Source organism: Meriones unguiculatus, chromosome 2 (assembly GCF_030254825.1).
Source record: "Meriones unguiculatus strain TT.TT164.6M chromosome 2, Bangor_MerUng_6.1, whole genome shotgun sequence".
NCBI classification, from domain to species: Eukaryota; Metazoa; Chordata; class Mammalia; order Rodentia; family Muridae; genus Meriones; species Meriones unguiculatus.
Genome location: NC_083350.1, coordinates 34,565,901 through 34,586,620, shown reverse-complemented (window position 1 = coordinate 34,586,620; position 20,720 = coordinate 34,565,901). Strand labels below are relative to the sequence as shown.

General features: G+C 42.1%; 1 long non-coding RNA gene across 1 annotated transcript in view; it reads left to right on the top strand.

Annotated features, from left to right (window-relative positions):
* Positions 1-2,135: 2,135 nt before the first annotated feature.
* LOC132652308 (uncharacterized) overlaps positions 2,136-20,720 on the top strand; it is an 89,813-nt gene continuing 71,228 nt past the window's right edge. Inside the window, exon 1 of the long non-coding RNA XR_009589807.1 lies at positions 2,136-2,276. This is a non-coding gene — a long non-coding RNA (uncharacterized LOC132652308). The remainder of the gene's footprint in view (positions 2,277-20,720) is intronic.

Sequence of the window (20,720 nt, the reverse complement as noted above, 5' to 3'; positions counted from 1 at the left end):
CTTATTTGTTTGACTGTTTGGGAAAAAAAAAAAACCTTCCAATATTTTTTTCTCATGTCTGAAATGGTTCATATTAAAGTTTTCATAATACCCCAGTTTCTGTATTAAACTGATGTTTAAATTGGAAAGAAAGTGGGAAGCTTGGCAGTTCAGATAATTCGCTTCATCTGGTGGCCGGCTGTGTTAACAATCACATCATATGCCAGCACTTAGAGGAGACGAAAGGAGCCCCCGGGGCACTGAGGCTGCACTTCAGGAGTGGAAGGAAAATACAGTTAGAGTTCTTTGTCTCATCGTTTTATTCTATGAAATGGTAAATTATTTTGACCGGAATCCCGAAGTGTTAAAGGAACAATTTAAGGGCTGCACAGTAGCTTAGCTGCTAAGGGGAATGTGGATGGGTGATCAGCGTGCTGGACAGAGTGTGCTGAGCCCCGTGGCAGCAAAGGATGTCTTTTATTCTCCTTGCATTGAGTGCTGCAAGGAAGCGGTGATACTGTTAGCATATGAATAACATCAAAGCCTTCCCCGGGAAGGTAACTGTCCATCTTCTGACAGAGAGAACAGCCTCCCCTCACGGACTCACATGCCCACTTTCCTGGCTGTGCGTTATGTCCAATCCCAGTGCACTTTCATCCAGAACAGGCAGGCTGATATTCAGCAGCAAGTGGTTGATGCAGGACCACATGCACTATCCCTGAAGAACAAATACTTTCACGTTAAATTGCCATTCTACATGAAGGGCAGGGAGACTCTTCTTGGAGTTTATTGGAGGGTGGGTTTATTTGGGAGAGGGAAGCCACATTTTCTTTAGAGGTCCCAAAAGGTGCCTGATGACTATTGCCCTAAGCAGGAGAGAGTGATCTAACTGGCTGACAAGAGAGTGGATAACTGCTTCTTCAGCCCTGAATGCAGGCGTGCTTCCTGGCTGCTGGATTCTTCAATCAATACTGACATGCTGGCCAGACACAATTTAAAAGTAATGCAGTTCTCCTATTCTTCTCCACTGCGTGTATTATTTGAGCATGATAAGCTACTCTCTTCAAGGCTCTTCTGTTCCCTCCTGTCTGGGTGATCAACAAATGCTACTGCTCACTCAAAATGGAATTTTGTTCAGCGGTGGAATTACTGGGGCTTTTCGGAGCACCAGCCACGTCAGATAGGCTGCAGGATGATAAACTGTATAACAGCCCGTAGCCCAGCAAGTAATTCCAGATGCCTTGGATGTTTAGTCTGTTAGTTCATGGGGACACATTCGAAATAGTCACTTTCCATTAATGTTCCATTTATTATTGGCCAAAAATGCTTAGGGTATGACGATGCCAGTCATTTTGTGTAACAACTTTATTTATAGAGGAAGTCTTTTCTGAAAGGTACGTGGCTGGAGGTTCATTTCTGAGCTCATATGCTATGCTGACCCAAAACGTCTGTTAAAACTGAGATCAGTGTCATGTGCTGTATTTTCATTTCATGACTCTTGGACTCCTTAAAAAAAAAATCATGTTGCCAGTTGTTATATTAACATCCAGCAAAGTTTAGGCTAGCTGAATACCAGCCCATGGTTGAGAAATAGAGCATACTGTTGACATGATTGACATCAGTTACTTTGTGTGGTTTCTCTTGCATGTTTAATGACATATCTGTTTACAGAAGCAAAGAAACAACACATCAGTGTTTATATAGAGCTGGCTGTCCTATTGACAGAAGGCTCCTTTGCCAGTGGGATAGCTTTCCTTCCTTTTTTGTCTTGCACCCTGTATACCCTTCCTGCTCTCGGACCCTCAGTGGGTGATAGACATTGGGAATCTGGTCAGATTGGGTTGCTTCCAAATGGGAGGTTGGAATAAAAAGAAATAACACGAAGACTTCCAGGATATGTTAGGGATACTGAGCCCAAGCCCCAGCTTTTCCAATTAACTGTCAAAAGAAATGAGCAAAAGTTTACAAGCATGTGTCTGACTCAGCTTACATTTCAAACAGAATAGATTTTTAATAGAAATTAGTGTTTTTACTTCCAGATATCTACATGTTAGGATTTGGCTTATTCCATTCTTGTATTTAAACTCCAGGTTAATATTATCATTCTCATACCCTCACCCTCACCCCCATTTTTGCCTTTTTTTTTTCCAGACAGGTAGGAAAAACAAACAAACAAACAAACAAACAAAAACAGGAAACAAAGTCACCATGGGATAGGAAAAGAACCAGGTGGGCTAAGAGAAGGCGCTCTGAGGATCAGCATGAAGAGAAGCAGCCCGAATGGAAAGCATGTGCAGGTATTTATGGGTTACTGGATGGGAAGTAGCTTAGATAGGAATGATTAAAGCAAATGGCATGAGATGTGGGGTTGAGAGGTAAACAAGGGAGATTAGAGGTTAATATCTGCCCAGCCCCAGGGCAAACGAGGCTTACTAAAATACAACAGGTGTCTGTGTCTTTCATTGATGGGTTAATAATAACCACTGTAACAATGACAGGCTTTTAATAGCAAACATTATTAGATATTTATATTTCATACAACACATGAGTGTGGAGAATTATAAACCGGCCTTAGTAAATCAAAATCAGTGGTCATCCATTTATCTATTCACCTTAGAAAGCATTTATCGGAGGTACCACGCATAAAGACGAGGGTAAGTCACAAAACATCGAGTGGCCCGCCGCCTAAAGTGAGAACTGGGGGAGTCTCGGATGAAGACAGGACACGGGGCACTAGGTGTGTGGGACTTGGTAAGCTCTGAGGAGAGAGCAGTGTGCTGGAACCCTGGCTGGAGGGTCTCCAACCCTGCCCCCAAGTTGATGCCAGGTATATGTGTCTGAGACACGTTTCCTCGCTATTTCTGAAAACAGGTTCCTGCTTAAAATATCCCCAAAGGGAGGCCATTTTTAGTCTCTTCTGGTAGCTCAGGGTACCTCTGTGAGGTATGTACGCTCTGGCATAAGTGTGGTCTGTCAGCGCCCAGTGTGGTCGTGTTTTAGATATGGAAGAGGTGTCATTTTAGGGAGAGAAATACCTTTAAAACCAAGATATGAGCACGGAAACCTTTCTGGTTCTCCATAGTGTAAGGACTCTAGTTACAACGGTAAAATAATGTTGTCTGTGAAGCATAAGAAAAAAATAAAATAAAACCTTTTTTTTAAGAAGATAAGGTTTCATGAAACCCAGGCTACCCCCAAACTCACTATAAAAGTGAACCTAGTTGAGAATTTCTGACCCTCCATTGCTCCACACACATTAAAGTGCTAAAAAAAGAACTTGAGGTTCTTGAATATGTTGTTGTATTTTGTTGTTGTATTTTCCTCTTCTTCAGTTCCATATACATGGCTTCTCTTGTTAGCTTGAAGCACCCATTTACACTGGAGGGTTTAGGATCCCTTTTTTTGGGGGGGTAGAAATGGAAAGAGGAGGAACTGTGGAGATGGTTCAGTGGGAAAAGTGCTTGCCATGCGAGTGAGCAAACTTGAGTTTGACACAGCAGAACCCAAGTAAATCCAGGTACGATGCACATCTGAATTCTTGGTGTTCCTGAGTAGAACAGGGGGCAGGACTAGGAGAATTCCTGGAAACTCGATGTGGGGCAAACAACAAGGAGAGCCTGTCTCAAGTCAAGTGGAAGATGGGAAGATTCACCCAAGGTTATTCTCTGATCTCCACATGTGTAGTGTGGCATGTGTGACACCCCAACACACACACACACACACACACACACACAAAGAGAAGAAATTAATACTGTGTTCAGCTTTGACATCTAAGAGGTTACAGACTTAAAATCCAGGGATGACTGAGAAAGAAACTTTCCAGATGCCTTTCTGTCTATAGCACGTGAAGAAGAAGGTCTGAAGGAGAAGACTATATTCAAGGCCATAGGTCTAAAGCGTAGAAGAAGGAAGGGTCGAGGAGGGAAAGCAGGCTCAGGACTGCTCTGATGCTCCCTGTAGACTGTGTTGAATGAAGGAGGGCATGGTGGGCGAGACTGGCACCTCAGATGTGATTTGCTTCCTTCTCTCTTAGAAGGAGGTGAGTTAGTAGAGGGATTACTCGATCTTAGATTAGGAAACAGTGTCTCAAATGCCTTCTGAGCCACGTTAGGTCTGGGAACAGCAACTCAAGAGACTCAGTGTGTCTAGGAGAAGGACCCAGACTGCATCAGAATGGATATTTTTCCTTCTTGCAGAGTTTTCCAGTAACAGATGATGAGAACCAGTGGATTAGGACCTCACTTTCCATTATCTCTGGTCTCCTCACTCTCTGACAAAGCAGACTGGAAAATAAGAGACATGTCTCTGATGGCTTTCTTGGATTTTAACAAAACCGAGTGTTCTCCTGTGTAGACGTTTAGAGTTGTGTTGATTACACTGAGTTCTAAGATTTCTTTCTGATTTTGTTCAGGTGTTGCTAGGTTATTCTGGGTACAGGTCTAATGATCGTTTCCTAGGTTTGACTCATTTTGTTTCCCAGCCTGGGGATGTGGAGGGGCAAACACTGTGAGCCTCCTGCCTGTGCATAAACTGCACGACCCTTCCCTCACACCCCTCTCAGAAGAGAAGGCTCTTGCTATTACAGTCAGAAGTAAAGATAAATGCAGATATCAGATTCTCTGGTGGGTAAACACTAGTTGTTAAGCATCACATAATACCCCATAAATATGTGCATTTTATTACATCAATTACAATAAAATTGGCTCACCAAGGTAGGTGCAAGAGCCAGCCTGCCCTTTGGTTGATGTAGACAGATGCAGAGTGGCTCTTAATGACATCTTTTGAACAATCCTGTTGTGTTAAACTAAGGGGGTAGCTACAGTTGCAGAATAAAAGAGACGAGGCCCTATTAACTCATGCCTCTAATGTGAGAAGGTCTTCAAGAGCATATACCATATTGCTCACCTGGCTCTGAGTACAATCTTAGACCAGCCCGCTTGGAAAGCTCTTTAAGCATGCCTTTCTGTGGCCGTCCTAATTGCACCCCCACGGCTCTTGTAATTACGTTATCTCCTGAAGTCTAACAGAATCATAATTATTTTGCTTCTACTTTTCACTGTCACGTGGTTTGGAGTAAATACTACATCCTGCAGTAAATGTCAGTACCATCGAATCACTAGGGTTGTGTCCTTGGGTCACGACAGTATATTTTTTTTTATGTAAACAACCAGAAAATGCTAACAAATAAAATATTCAATAGTTTATTGTTGTATATTTGTTTCAGGTGGCCACTTTACTTTCTCGGTCAGGCAGCCTAATGATTAGAGATGTTGAGCCTGAGATGAATTTAAAGAGCACCCGGAGAGGGCCCACGTTGTGATAAAGATTTTATATTCTTCCGCACTGAAATGGGAAGTCATGCCATATTCATAACTCCAAATAATTGCAGAAATACAACCCAGCTGGAATGACTAATAAGAGTTGTGTGTCCCCAGATTATCTGACTTGGGAACTATGTGTTGAGTTTTATTGCCCACAAAGAACTTGAAAAGCCCACCAATAAAAGGAAACCAGAATGACTGACACCTCCAACTATGGCCTCTGTCTCGTTACGCCTAGCAACCTTAGAAATACAGGAGCGTAAATGTTAAAATGAGGAAACTGACGTATATGGGGGACCCAGAAATAGTCCTATTTTGGAAAATGAAGTTCAGAGTATCTACTGTGGGAATTTAATAAAACTTTTTTGTCTTCAATATAAGATAGGCCATAAATCAATGAAATTTAAATAGCTCTGCTCTCTTGAACACCTGCTTATCTGCCTTGAGAAAATTCTGCAGTGTTTTAACCATCATTTTATGACATTAAAAAGTAATGCTCGCTAACGTACTTCTTGAAAAGGCTATTAAAGTTAAGGGTCTGTCAGCCATTCTATTAGAAACCTGATTTCCAGGAGTTTAATATAAACCAGACGTCACATGTAATAAAGCCTAATGCAGGAATCTGAAGCTGGGATCATCATTTTCTCTATTTAAAGACCATTTTCCCCACCAAGACTGTCTTTAGCCTTGGAAAATATCTTTTGGATAAGTTGTAATTTTAAAAATTTACCAAAAGCTCTTTTTTCCCTTCTCGTGATATTTTACCTCTGATTCAAGATAAAAGTCCTAAGGAAGAAAGGCTTGCCTAAAATAGCTTTCGAATGGAATTAACCTAGGTATTAGGAAAAAAACTCTCAACAGAACTTCTTGCTTCTCTCCCCACAGAAGAACTTGTGCTCCCTGTGTGGTATCTTGCTTTCACCTTTTTGCTGTAACAATGGCACAGATGTAGCAGAGCAGACTATTAGTTCTCTTGTCACATGGTTCTGGAAGTTGGACATGCAAAGTCGGCATCCCTGGGCTGAAGCCACGGAATCGGCAAGGGCTGGCTCTTTCTGGGGGTTGTGAAAGGACGGTGTTCCTGTTTTTGTTTGTTTTGTTTTGTTTTGTTTGATACCGATTCACCCGTCTGGGTCCTTGCCTTCATCTTCAAATCTGTCACTGCAATCCATGCTTTTACCAGAGGGCAACTGAAGCTAGAGAGTAGTGGTTCTCAATCCATGGGTCGTGACCCCTTTGGCAAACCTCTATCTCCAGAAATATTTATGTTATGATTCCTAACAGGAGAAAAGTTACGGTGATGAAGTAGAAACTAGTTTTATGGTTGGGGGTCACCACAACATGAGGAAGGTTCAGAACCACTGCTCTAGAGTAATGAGCCCTGTTTAAGCAGCTGTGTAAAAGGCATTTTAACCGCCTAGGATGTTAAGTCTCAGGAGGTCTCAAATGTTGGTGCTGGTAGAGCATGAGAGAGAAGATTCAGAAGTGAGCATTCTGGGGCTCCATAGCTCTGTAATGGCACCAACCATTACAGAGGTTCCACGTTTCTACCCAACCAAATTAACAAGAAAAGATCTGAGGAGGAATTGATAGGTTGGACAGGTTAAGTCTAACCTTGGAGACAAATCAACAGCCCTGAGAGTTTCAGAATTTTGGCTTACCTGAAGAAACAATGATTCTTAAAAGCTGGGGAGAAAGGATTGTGTTTTAGAGGGGTGATGAAAGAGAGAGATGTAACAAGTGAGTAGTAAGTTTTGTCTCTCCTGTTCCATGATGGAGAATGGCCGAGATACGGTGCTCAGGAATATCCACGGTCCTCTATCTTAGTGCTCCTTTAACTTAATGCTCCCTCACCACAGTGCTCCCCCACCACAGTGCCCCCTCACCACAGTGCTCCTCCACCACAGTGCCCCTTCATCATAGTCCTCCTCCATCCAAGCGTCCAACCGTCATCGTGCTCTTGCACCGCAGTGCTTCTCCCTCAGCGTCACCCTCCATCATAGCCCCCTCGATAATTTAGCAGTCCTTCTGCTCTGTGCTCAAAACACCAATCGTGTTAGTGTCTGATGTCTGGGATCCAGCTCATGATCTTCTAGGGTCCAAACGCTTGGGGTCATTTCATCTCTCTGGCTCTGCCATCTTCAGCGCCCCCCCCCCCCCCCCATAGGCTCAGGCCAACTCTATTCCTCATCTGCTGCCGTAGATGGGAGTTGTACCATGGTCCCGGGGTCACCAATATGCTGGTGGTTCCCCCCCAATTGAGACTGTATTTTCAGCCACCGGCCTCCTGGCTTCTCTTTGGGGCTATGACCCTGCTCCTTGGTGCCTTCTCTCCACAATCTTTTCATTCTCGCAGCTACCGCGCTGCCAGAAGCAGTGCCCAGTGGAAGATTTTTTACACATGACCCAAGTTCTGCCTCTAGCTTGAGATGCAGCCTTGGCCCCTTTCGAATACATCTGCTTTGTGCTGACCTGCAGGCATACTTCCCAGAGGATGGTTCCTCAATTCTGCTGGTCACTTGCTGATCCATCACAGCTGATTTTTTTTTAGCCCCAGCTAACCAGTATCGATTACCTCAGGAAAGGTTTAACTGTAGTGGTTCTGGCTTCCTGTTAATTCGTTTTGACTCTTTAGCCTGAGTTGACAGAAATCACAGCTTCTTAATTAAAAAAAAAATCACATGAACAGCCCCAATGGGGGGGTCATTGCTCCCCTCTGAAATTTCACTAGCCAGGTCTCTATTGTCTACACCTCCCTCAATTTTTCAATCTTCCAATTTTCCACAGCAGGTCACTAAGTTCTGAGCACTTTTTCAGCTCACTGTTGCAAACAATTTCGTAGTCCTCCAACAAAATGGCATGGTCAGGTCCATCACAGCCATGTTCATGCTTCTATACCAATTCTTGTCCTAGTTAGGTCTCTTCATTGGTGTGACAAAATGCTGACTGTACTAACTTAGGGGAGGAAAGGATTTATTTCATTTTACAACACACAGGTCACAGCACATCACTGAAAAAAGTGAGGGCAGGGACTCAAAGCAGGAGCCTGGAGGCAGGAGCTGATGCAGAGGCCATGGAGGAGTGCTGCTTGCTGGCTTGCACCACAAGGCTTGCTCAGCCTGCTTTCTTATAGAACCTGGGATCATCTGCCTAGGAGTGACACCACCCACAGGAGGCACCACCCATCAATCATTAATCAAGAATGTGCCCCAGAGACTTACATAGAGGCCAGTTTGATAGAGGTATTTGCTGAGTTGATACTTCTTTTTCCAGATGACCCTAGCTTATGTCATAGTGACAAAAAACTAGCCAGTACAGTCACAGTGTCCTCCAGATGCCAGACCACTCTTTTCATGGTTTCTTGATATCTTGAAGCTATTAGGTTTGTTGCAAATAGATCCACGGGAAAGCGTGAATGTTCTCTGCCCTATTATTTTATTTTGGTTGGTTATAAAATACATCTTCTCAATGAAACCACATTGTATAACAGGTTTTTAAAAAGCTTAGAGTTCCAGATATGCTTGCCAACATAGTGATGGTTAATCCCTGCTGTAGCCAAAATACTTTAAGCAATGAAATATAAGGAGTGTAAGAACAGAAGGAGGGATAAGAATTAGTGATTGGCAGGTGGCGGTTCAATTCAAGGATAAAAAAAATAGCATAATTTAACATCTTATATTATTGAGTTCAATTTCATGACGATTGAAGTCAGTCTTGAGGTTTTATTTATTTATTTATTTATTTATTTATTTATTTATTTATTCCTGCTGAGAAATAGCCAGGCACATATGATTGTGAGTGAACACACACTCACACTTCGGAGTGAAGTCTTTTCTAAGCATCTGACAAACAAATCAGTGTTGGTAGTGCCGCCTGTTTGGAATAGATGACATTGCGTGAGAACTCTCAGGGGCAGACTTCTATACCCATACGGCTCTAAGAGGGAAAGTGACCTATATAAATCAGCACAGGGAATGCACTTGGGCCAAGGCCGGGGAACAGCAGGCAAGAACTTCCCAGTGTCCCATCTCTCTTCCTTCCCAACAGAGTCTCACACAGCCACAAGGCTTAACTCTTGGGAGAGCAAGGACTGTGGAGACACAGGTGGGCAGCCGCAGGCGCTCACTGAAGTTCTTGGAACATGTTGCCTTGGGTGAGTCAAATGGAATGCCTGTGTGATTGGCTCCAATTAGTTGTCACACTTGTGGTCGCACTGATTCAGATGGCTTCATGCTCACACACACGCAAAATCACAGCTACTAGAAGCTATATTTCTGCATTAGATATTTCACCAAATGGATGAAAGAGCCTCAGGCATATGAAAACAGTATGTCAGCTAAGATGTTCCAAAGCTCCACAGGCCATTTCTTTGAAGCCAGTAAAGGCCATTTCTCTAGAACAGGGGGCTTTCTTTTGAGTGCAGGGTATGAATAAATTGAGCCTAGTGAGATAATTGTTTATTTCACAGTCCTCTTTGATGCAGACAACCTAATTGGGATGACAATACAATGATGTTTATTACCAACAAACCTCTAATGGGGTCAGTAAAGAGACAGTAAGGCAATAGTTGGTTTTTATTGTTTTTGTTTTCAAATAGTGAAAATGTTTGGGAGAAAGGATTTGGCTGTAAAGTGAGCACAGGACTGTTGATTGATGTGGCCTTTGCTGTGGCATGCTCCTCTCATAACTGACAAACAAGTGATGAAGTCTTCCTACATAGCCATTGAATGAACGGTATCTTCATTAATTTCTGTCAGACCAGTGAGTCCCAGACCTGCTTTTATGTTATTATTACTTAATGTAGGCTTCTTAAGGCCCAGGAGTCATCTTCAGACATCACTTTAGGATTGATATTTGAAATACTTTGGGAGTGATTTTTGATGCGCACAAGCTAAAGACTATGGAATTGATCTAGAGGGGACAGAATTAGGGAAACACTAACTTTCCAACTTACAAACTGCAGCCACAGTGTCTTCCGTTCTGTCCATCAGATGCACTAAGCTATCTCGCCTCCTTTGCCATGACATTCCTGGGCTGGCTATTAAACTTAACTGAGACATGGAATTGGCATATATGGAGACTGACCCCGCCTTCTGCTCACGGGTCGAACTGTTTTTCATTTTTTAAACTGGGTTTGAATAATGCCTAGGCATTATTCATTTTAATGTGCTGTCAAAATTGAGACACGTGGTCTAAAAAATTCATGTTCCCATGGTCTCAATATTCACTTAAATTAAAAAATTGGGCTACTGTGGTTCGCAATCTCCGGGAATAAACACTACCTTGGATGCCCGTGGTCTCTGTGAAAGTGACAGTTGATCTGAAATGCACAGAGAAGTAGAAACCACAGAGAAGGGCACTCACTCCGTGCTGAGTAAGTGTCAGGCAAAGAAGGTGAGGGAGGTTATTGTGTTTGACGGACAGCAAGGGAGACATTGCTGCTGCCATCTATAGGTTGTTAGAAGCCATCTCCTACATCATCGGGTGTGGAAGGTTAACAGCTGGAGGGAGGGGAAAACTGGAGGAAAATCCTTGAGGAGTTGAGAAGGAAGGGCCCCAGAGCTCAGGTGGCAGGAGTGAGTTTTGAGAGGCCGCTTTTCCCTCAGATCAAGAGCAACTATCTAACGATGTTACTGTCCATGCTTCACTTAAGCCAGATAGCCAGTGTCTTCTCCAGTCTTTTTTTATACTTGTATGATTACAGGCTTCCTTAACTTAGGCGCACGCTTCTCCTAGATTCAACTGCAACAGCTTCAGTTCCCCAGGGTTACCTTGCCTTTCTGTCCTTTAAAGATAAGGAATTGCAGCTAAAGCTTCCTAGCTACACTTGCCTTGTCTCTTCTTGGCTGTTTCTTACTTGTTTGACGCCCCATATTCTTCAACTGGAACATTCTCCAAGTTTCCTGGTCCCTCCTGCAGTGCCCCGTCACCGGGGCCACCAGCACATTCTCACCAGTTATCTGCAGATCACTAACCCAGACTCTCACTTCTGTACCGCCTGTTCAACTCACGGCTGCTTTAATAATATTCTCCAGACACCTTGATTCCTGTAGCTCATATCAAGTTGCCCACACTGATGGTTATCAGGGAAGCATGATTTCTCCATTGGCTTCTCTTAGCCCCTTGGCTTAATTGAATCAGCTAATAGATAGCCATTGAATTTTTTCTATGAAGATATTGTTGGCAATGGATCACATTTACGTTTATTATAAGAATTCTTGACTTTTTAGCCCAGCAGTTTTCAGCTTTATTCTCTCTCTCACCACCCCCACCCCTCCTGCAGCATTTAGATTTTGTTATTTGACTCCTGAGTGTGAGATTGCATAGGTTTTTTTTTTTAAGATGGGAGGACACATCCATCCTGGCCACAAGCAGAACTCTGCACTTTGTGTTTTTAAGACATGGAATAGCATCCATCTGAGACAATATCTTATGTGGTTCAGTGGTTCACCGAGTATCTATCCTGGTTTCTACATTTAAAGCATTTTAAAGAACTTCTGATAATCCCATCTGAGTAGCTACTCCACAGACATTTTCTTTCTTTCTTTTCTTTTTTTTTTCTGGGGGGGGGGAGGAGTGGTGGGGTGGACAAAGACTTCCCCAGAGCTCAGGGAGACAGAAAAGCAAACCTTTGCTCGGCTCTGTCCCTTATCCCTCATGCCTTCTCCCCTCAACTTTCTCGATGATTTATTGACTTGAAGAAGGAGGCGAAGAAACGATGGAGCCGTGTCTGTGTGGCCACAGCACTGTCCACAGTGCTATCATGCCATCTGGAGAAGATGTGTGTGGGAACAGTCTCACATGTTTATCAGCCATGTGAATTGTGATGTCTCGCTTCAGTAAAGGCAGTAAGTAGATTAAACTTTGCTGCCTCTGTAAAGGGCCCTTGGATGGAAAGCCCTCTGCTCTTAACTTGGAAGTGGCTTGTTTGGGTGGGTAATTCAATTTCTTTGGCTTAGGTTATTATTACAGGATTGGGTTAATGTGTGAGCCTCGAGCCTCATGGATATGATCGTACCATTATGTTACGACTTTCAAGTTGTTTGAAGTTAACTGCTTATTTTATTAGAAAAAATGTCTGGACTTTTGGGAGAGAGCCAGCCTGTCTCAAATTTCATGTATTGTGAATAATGGATGCCTTCCCCCCCGCCCCCCCCCATAAATACACCCAGCATAGATTTGTATTGCTATTCACCAAATTTGCAATCCAGAGAGCTTTAGATTCAGCACAGATGGCTGGTTCTGGTCCTTCTCCATTGTCATGGGAGTCTACCTGGTGAGGCCGCCGCACCAGCCACTAACCTCAAGCTTTTAACCACCCCCCCTCAAAGGGAACGTCTCTTGCCCTCTTCCAGCCTCAGAGCTACTGTGTCTGGCACTCCTTCACTCCTGTGGGCTTTTCCTTCTCCTCCCCAGGGATCTGGCACTGAAATAGTTTCCATGCCATGCAAGACAGGCAAACACATTATTCAGGATCAAAACAACCTGCTTTCTTTTTATTCCAGGATCTTTCTGTAAATCAGTAACATCTGTCAGCAACATGAAACCTGCAGGCTTTATAAAAAAAAAAAAAAAAAGTATTTCCGTGAGGACTCTTACAGCCTCCACTTCTCACTGATCTGACATAATTTAACCTGGGCACCGCTCTGCATTTATTTACCTTGTAGTTTCCATGTATTGTTTACAGGCTATTTTTGGAACCACCGTGGGGAAATTTCCCATGTGCAGCACATTTTCTCAGGAAAACCATGTGTTTTTAGTGAAGCTTCAAACAGCGCCGTGCAATGGATGCTAATGTGAGGAATCTCTTTCTCTCTCTTCCTTTCTTCTCATTCCTTGCACCCTGGGCCAGGAAGCTTTTTCTGCCACACACTGGCGGCTGAATACTAACACGCTCTCTGGCTGCCTGTCAGAACAATGGCAAATGCTGAACAGCACACCTGTCGGCTCTTGGCAATCAGGGAGGGCGAAATGACTAACATTGTTTTCCCAGCGCTCTTTTTCCTTGATGAGCGTGTCACCTGCTACAATTCTTTTTCCTTTGGTTCCATAAAGCCTTAAATTTTCCCCCTAAAGGTATCCAGGGAATTAAACAGTTTTTACTGCTGGTGCTAATAAAACAGCTTCCTTTAGGGAAGGTAAGCTTTCTTGCAGGAGGTGATTCACTGCAGTCTCTCCACCCCCTTTCTCCACACAGGTCCCCTTCAGCCTCCCTGGCAACTGACTCGAGTCCCTCTTTTCCAATCCCTGCTTTGCATCTGTAAGCGGTTTCCCTCTGCAGCCACTCTGGTTTCCTAGAGGCAATCCAAAAGCCCCTTCAGCTAATGGCTCATTTAGCGATCAATTTGTCAAATAATGTTCACAGATGTTTTTCTGATGGAGCAGCATGCAGGGCAGGTAATGACTGAGTGAGTGATCACTTGTGTAGGTGACAGGATCAAGGCTCTGCCTCACCACATGGCTCAGAGGTTGAGGTTGCTGGTCAACCCTGTGAGGGAACAAATTTCCTTTTTATTTTTCAAACATTAAAAGGACCCAGTGATTCCATTTCACTTGAGACCTGGACCGGCAGCTTAATCAGTTCCACCCTGGAAGAGCCGCACTGATGTAATGTGTAGGTACAATTTAAAGCAGCGTCTCCTTTGACTGAGCTTCCTAGTTTGGGGGCTTTGATCAAAACTCTGGGGCTGGGTACATAAAAAGCACACAAAATATTATACATGCCACAACATCAGAGTTGCTCCAGACAGTCTTGATACCTGTTGACATTTTGCAGCTTCAAACACATTTCAGAATCAGTCCAAAAAGACATGGGCTTTATAAAAAGAAAAAACAAACAAAAAAAAAACAAAACATGGAAAGCTTTGTAGCCATTAATCTAGAAAAATCTGTCAAAGGTCTAGAAGAATGGAATCCTGAACTTTGTCTAAGCCAGGCGGGGAGTGCGAGCCAAGCTGTCCAAGATTCCCCAAGCAGTCCTAGCTGTGGTTGCTTTCCTGGCCTTGAATTGTTTCCATCCGCTTGAAAAGCATTATAAAACCTACAATCAAGTTAGTTTCTGGGGCATTGTGTTTTGAATACTGTTTAATAGGGTGTGACAAAGCCACATACTTTTTCCACATGTCCTTACGATGCAGGCAGATCTTCTGTGGTGCTGGGCATCAAGTACCGTGGTGAACAGTACCAGAAGCTTTGGAATCAGAAAGGAAGGAACAGACACAGACAGCTTGGAATGTTCAGAGTATGAGGAGAATTTTAAATTTGCTACTTACCAAATTCTCTATCCTTTACTTTCAACCTAGTTGGGAATTGGCAGGAGATAAACAAATCTAATTATTTCATATGCAAAAGAGAGAATCTTGTTTCAGAATAGAAAAGATGAGCTTGAGTACAGATGGACAGAAGACATTTAATGAGAACATTAATAAGCAGAGATGGGCTGGCCATCCGCAGCTGTGGGGGTTGTGGAGTAAGGATTTCTGTTCCCTTTTGATGAGCAGAAATTGAACGGCTCTTCCAACTTGATGCCCCAAACCTTTTTTTTTTTTTCTTTTCTGTCTCTCTCCTCAAATGAGCAGGCTCATTTATTTTAATGAGAGTTTTTGACTAAGGAGAGAAGGCAGCTCAGCTCTGCAACTGCTCTTAATCCATTTGTCCAATGTCTGAATTTTCTCTGTTGTGAGTGTGCTGTCTTCTAAGGCTGTATTGAATGGCTATGGAACAGTTTTGACCATGGCTTGTTAAAACTGCTAAATTTGCATACTCTGGACGTTTCATTGATTGGCGTGCTTGCAATAAGGGTATTTTAGGTGACTTACAGGGAAACAGACTGCTTAGCTCTAACAGATCATGTGCTAGAACAAGTGACCCAGGGATCATCAAGATGCTTTTGAGGTGTGCCAACCCCCAGCACTCTGCTCAGAGTGAACTCTTCATGAAATAGCCAGGGCAGTGTCTCCTTAGCCTGACCTCCATGTGCAGGACACCAGGAGGCTGTAATTCCTTATTAGCTTAGATGTTGAGTTTTCGCTTGGAAATGTGTCAAAGATGTGTGAATAACTTCTCATAAGCAAATTAATGTTGACATTCTTTGGATTCATTTATTAAGCACTGCTTTAGCACTTTAATTTGTTAAGACAGGTCTTTGTGTTAGGTTAGGGTGCTCTTATTTTTATAAGTGAAACATCTAAAGGTTGGAGATATTGAAAACACTTGCCAATACAAGCAGTGATCAGAGCTGAAATCTCTGAAATTCATGTTGCTATAATTTTTAATCAAAGGAATAATTTTGTTAGATGGAAGGAGGAACCTCAGCAGGTCCTACCCACAGACAAGGAACTACAGGCAGCTAAGGAATGCTGAGTAGGAGAGATAGTCTTTCCATGCGAGGAGTCACTAACTGTTTTTCCAATACCAAGTGGTCAGCCCTGAAATCACACATACGTAAGTAACATTACATAGACAGGGCGGATTGTATTTATATATTTATGTTGACATATGCACACACACACACGTGTGTGTGTAACAGTAACAACTAAAGAAAAAGTCACCATAGTTTTAAAAGGGAGCAACGGGAGATCCATGGGAGATGGGAGTTGGGGGAGGGGGAGAAAAAGGAAGAGGAGGAAAGGATATAATTAAATTTTAATTTAAAAAAATAGAATAAATCCTTTAAGAAGTATCTTGTTATAAGGACAAATAGCCCAGGAATTTTAAAGAAAATGAATCCTTCACAATCACACCCATTTTATTTAGACATATTTTAGATTTTAGACATCTTCCCAACAGCATGGGCAGGATGCATATAAATGAGGTTATAAGCATTCTGCCTTATAACCACTTTTCAAGAAATACTATGCCATGGATATGTTTTGTATACTATATTATAATTCTCTCAGATTGCGTAACACTGCCAGGTACACATTAACCAAATCTATTAGATTGATCACTATCATGGACATAGAAGTTGTTTTTGGGTTTTGTCTATTATTTCATTATTATTATTTTTAAAGATTTATTTTATTTTACATATTGTTGCAGAAAAGTTGGCTATTAATATTTGTTATTAACAGCATGTAATTATTATGGCAGTTATTATTAAATATTACTAGCCAAATTTTCCATGTTGGGTGCCATTATGTTGTAAAAAAATCTGTTATTAATGTTTACTATTAATTCATACATTATTACAGCAGTTTATTATTTAACCTGCTATATCAACAAATGACCCAGACACCTGTTAGATTTTTAATGTGTGTATACACTGGACTAGGCAGAAACTAACTCTGCTAAGCTATCTTTTACCCCTCCCCCCCCCCCGTCCCATGCCAATTGCTGTAATAATTTCTAGCTGAGCTGCTTCCCAGCCAATATCCCGTCAATACCTCCCCATTTTTCACCTGGGCTGCTTCTCTTCATCACCAATCCTCAAAGCAGGCTCTTCTTGCCCACACGAAGTTTGTTCACACTAACTTACGGCGGCTCTGCTCTCCTCTCCCACTCTCCTCTATCTCTGTTATCCCTATCCCATGAGCCTCCTGTCCTCCAAGCCAGCAAATCTTGGCTCTGCCTACCTCATTTCCACCCTGCCAGGGGTAGACATTTATTCAGCCAATCAGGACTAATTGAAGGCAAGGGTACACAGTATCATTTTGGTGTATTTGAAGGTTTGCTCATGGAACAGTAAGAATCTCGGGGAGCAAGTAATTAATTAAATACAAAGTACCAGAGCATGCCGTAACAATATATGTGTTTTGCTTTCATCTCTGTCCATACACTGCACATGTGCCTAGAGCCTGTGAAGGCTGGAAAAGGAGACTGTATCTGCTGGAAATGGAGGTACTTATTAAAGTTATTTTTATAAAACTGTGTTTGTTTCTCAGTTTCTCTCTTAACCCAGCTATCACACAACTAATTGAGACTCTTTTATATGTTTAATAATAAGTTTCACAACACAATAACTGAGCAGTTATTACTCTATTCTTAACTCTCTAAACTAATCTGGTTTCCTCCCAGTGTACATTACACAGATGCTTGCACTTTGTAGCTTTGTCTTGGTCCAACTCTTCTTCTGATGTCTCTTGGACCTCTGTCTGTGGCTCAATCTACCACTTCCTCTTCTAATTCCTCCTCCCCTCACTGACAGGAAGTCTAGCCCTATTCTCTCCCCTACTTAGCAATTGGCTGTAAGCTGCTTTATTGGCAAACCAGAGGACAATTGGGGAGTAGTGTTTACACAACATTGAGGCAGGAGATTCTCAGAACAAGGATTGCAACCAGATATGGGGGGGGGGTACAGAAATCAACATTTGAATTATATAATAACCTTATGCCCACAGTTACTGATGCTTGTGAACCACCCTGTGCATTCTGGGAACAGAACCCTGGTCCTCTGGAAGAACAGCCAGAGCTCTTAACCACTCAGCTATTTCTCCAGGCAATTTCCAGAGTTTAGTGAGATGAACAATGCTTTAAATAAAATCTCCATGCATAATATTTCCCTTAATCAGTTACACTACAATCTCTGTTTTTAGTTTCTGTGGCTGAGTTGAAGAATACATATATTTAAATATTTAGGTAGAATAGAAGTATACAAAACAACAAAGATCAGAGATGCTAAAATCAATTAGAATGAGTTTGAATTTCAATTCCTCCTATGTTGCATGTGTTACATTATTTCTGGAGTCTTCTCCTCCTTCTCCTTCTTCTACTTGTATAAGACAGAGTCTCTCTGTGTAACTTATTCTGACTTTGAACTCTGGATCCTACCATCTGAGAATGCAAGTGCTGGGATTATTCATGAACCAGAATCTCTAAGCCTTTAGCTCACTTTTGTCTTTATAATAATATAATGATTAGAAAAACAAACATTGTGAGGGCTGGAGAGATGGATCAGTGGTTAAAAGTGCTTCCTGCTCTTGCAGAAGACCTGGGTTTAGTATGTACACAAAGCTGCTAACAACATACCTATAACTCCAATTTCAGAAGATCTGATGTTTGCCGTCCAAAGCACCTGCACATGTGTCCATGTGTACATAAGCACACAGTACACATAAAAAACAATCTCTAAAACGAAGGAAGCCAATGAGTGTCGTTAAATTTTCCTGGTCATTAAGATCAATGTATTCTTGATAATTGAGTAAGAATCTTCTTGTTGTTTGGTTTATTTTCTTTTAAAGTTGTAAGGGTTTCCTGTTGTACAAAACCAACCATTGCAAATATGCTTTTCTGTTTTCTCCTTTGTTTATTTGCACAGGCCATTTGAGATGCTGACATTCTTGTGTAAGTGAGCTGGCTGACTGGAGAGGTTCTGCTTTGCATTTAGTCTTCAGTGAGGGCTTTCCACACTCTTTACCACGTCTCCCATAGTTTATTTTAATATTTCATTGGTTTTGTTTTTATTTAAAATGATTTTCAACTATAATTAATTTTTTTGTAATAAGAATTGTAAAATTTAAAAAATGCTCAGGAAAATGTTTAGATTTGTCTTCACTGACACAACATAGAGGAAGGCATTGACTTTTTACCATGAAATGTGATATGAGCTATCAGACTTGGTGGATGATCATCAATCAACCTGTGGGCTAACCCTTCAATTTACGATTACTGAGAATTTTATCGTGAATGGTGGTTGAATCTTGTAATTTTTTAACTTTCAACACTTCATGTTTTTCTTTTTTTTCTCTTAATACAATGCATTGTAGAGTTTGACTTTTTAAAAGGGTAAACCATCCTTGATTCCTGGTATCCTTTTGCATTCCACTACATCATGCCATATAATTGTGTGTTTGTGTGTGTCCATGAATCCTAGTTACTAATATTAAGGATTTCATTTCTATTGTTTATAAGATATTTTTGTCAATAGTTCATTTCCTTGAAATTCATTGGTCTAATTTTTGGTTTAAGACATAATTGGTAAATATATTCTTACCTTTATTTTCTGAAACATTGTGTGTAAGATTGGCATTAACTCTTTCTTTAAAGATTTCATAAAAATTACTAGTAGAATTTCATTTGTGAGTTTTTCTTCTGAGAATGTTCCCAGTTACTTAGCTTGGGTCTTTTTATTAAATTCAGTTATAATCGCAAAACTTATAGCTCAAAATCCTGAGAACTAGAGGATTGTAACTGCAGGGTTTGAGGGTCAAAATCTTGTGAATCTAGGAGCAAAGAGATTTGTTGGCTTTAGGCACTACTGCAATTCTCAGTTCTTAGGAACAACCTGTAGTTCTGCAGTTAGTTCCGGCATTATAGTGACAAGGCCTTGGGTGTTGGTCCATGGTTCCTAAAGCTGTGTCCCAGCCCTTGGTCTAAGGGATGTGCTTCCTGGCACTTCCTGGAGACAAGGGGCTGCAGTTTCTCCTTGTTTGATATCACAGTCTTCTGCTTTCTAGGTGTGTCATTTTCCGTCTCTTCTTACCTTGTTTCCATCATCCTTTGTCTCTCAGTTGTCTTTGCTAGCTGCAGTTTCTGACCTTCATTGCTCTCTGGGACTCTTGAAACACCTTTTGGCTATTGCTGCGTTTTTGTCACTTCTCCAGACTCTTCTAAGTTATGAGCCCAGCACACTTCAACTGAGAAAAAAAAAATCACAAATAGGCAACAAAGGTACTAGGAAACTTTTTCACTAGGAATATTGTCACAATGCCAGAGCGAAGAACAAGAAATGTTTCCCAAATTCCTCAAAAGTAAGCTTGGTTAGATAGCCAGAAGGAGGGGCGTGGCCTGGCTGTGTTATATCAATGAACAGTTGTGTGTTCAGCAATGACAACACAGGGTTGGTTTTTGCCATTCACAGCCCTTACCTAGGGCTGTTCCTAGGCCTTGGCCTTGTACCAATCACAAACTTCCTGCTGAGTTATTAACTGAAGGTCGCCTCTTGTTGCCTGATTGAGACTATCCGCAGGGTGAACGGGGTCATCCACAGCTCAAGGGGCACAGGTTGTCTGAAATGGTCATGGCCAGAGCAGAGGCTAGAGACCCTGGTAAGCAGGGTCTCAGGCGGTGGTGAGTACTGTGGGTATGAAAACTCTGGGAGACTATTTCGGAAAACAACTCATCTATTGAAATGGTGGGGCTAGCTTGAATAGCTCCAGTCAGGTGGGAGGGAGGAAAAAGGTCAGGGGAGGAAGGGATGCATAGGAGGAGGGGGGTGAACAGGGACATTCCAAGTGTATCAGTCACATTAGCAGACTTGTTGGTCATGTGATTCCTGAGAAGCCAGTTCTCTGTTGGAGAAACAGAAGCTCAACTGAATTAATCACGACCTTTGTCTCTACAGAGTTGAGTAGGGTCCAAGCTTGATTTGGGTAGAGAGGGTCCCCATTCCTTCTGTGCTCTCCGAGAGTTGTCCAGGGTATATGCCATGCTCTACTATCTCTCACCTGCCTTGGGAACCCACATTCCTTAAAGTACCAGTGG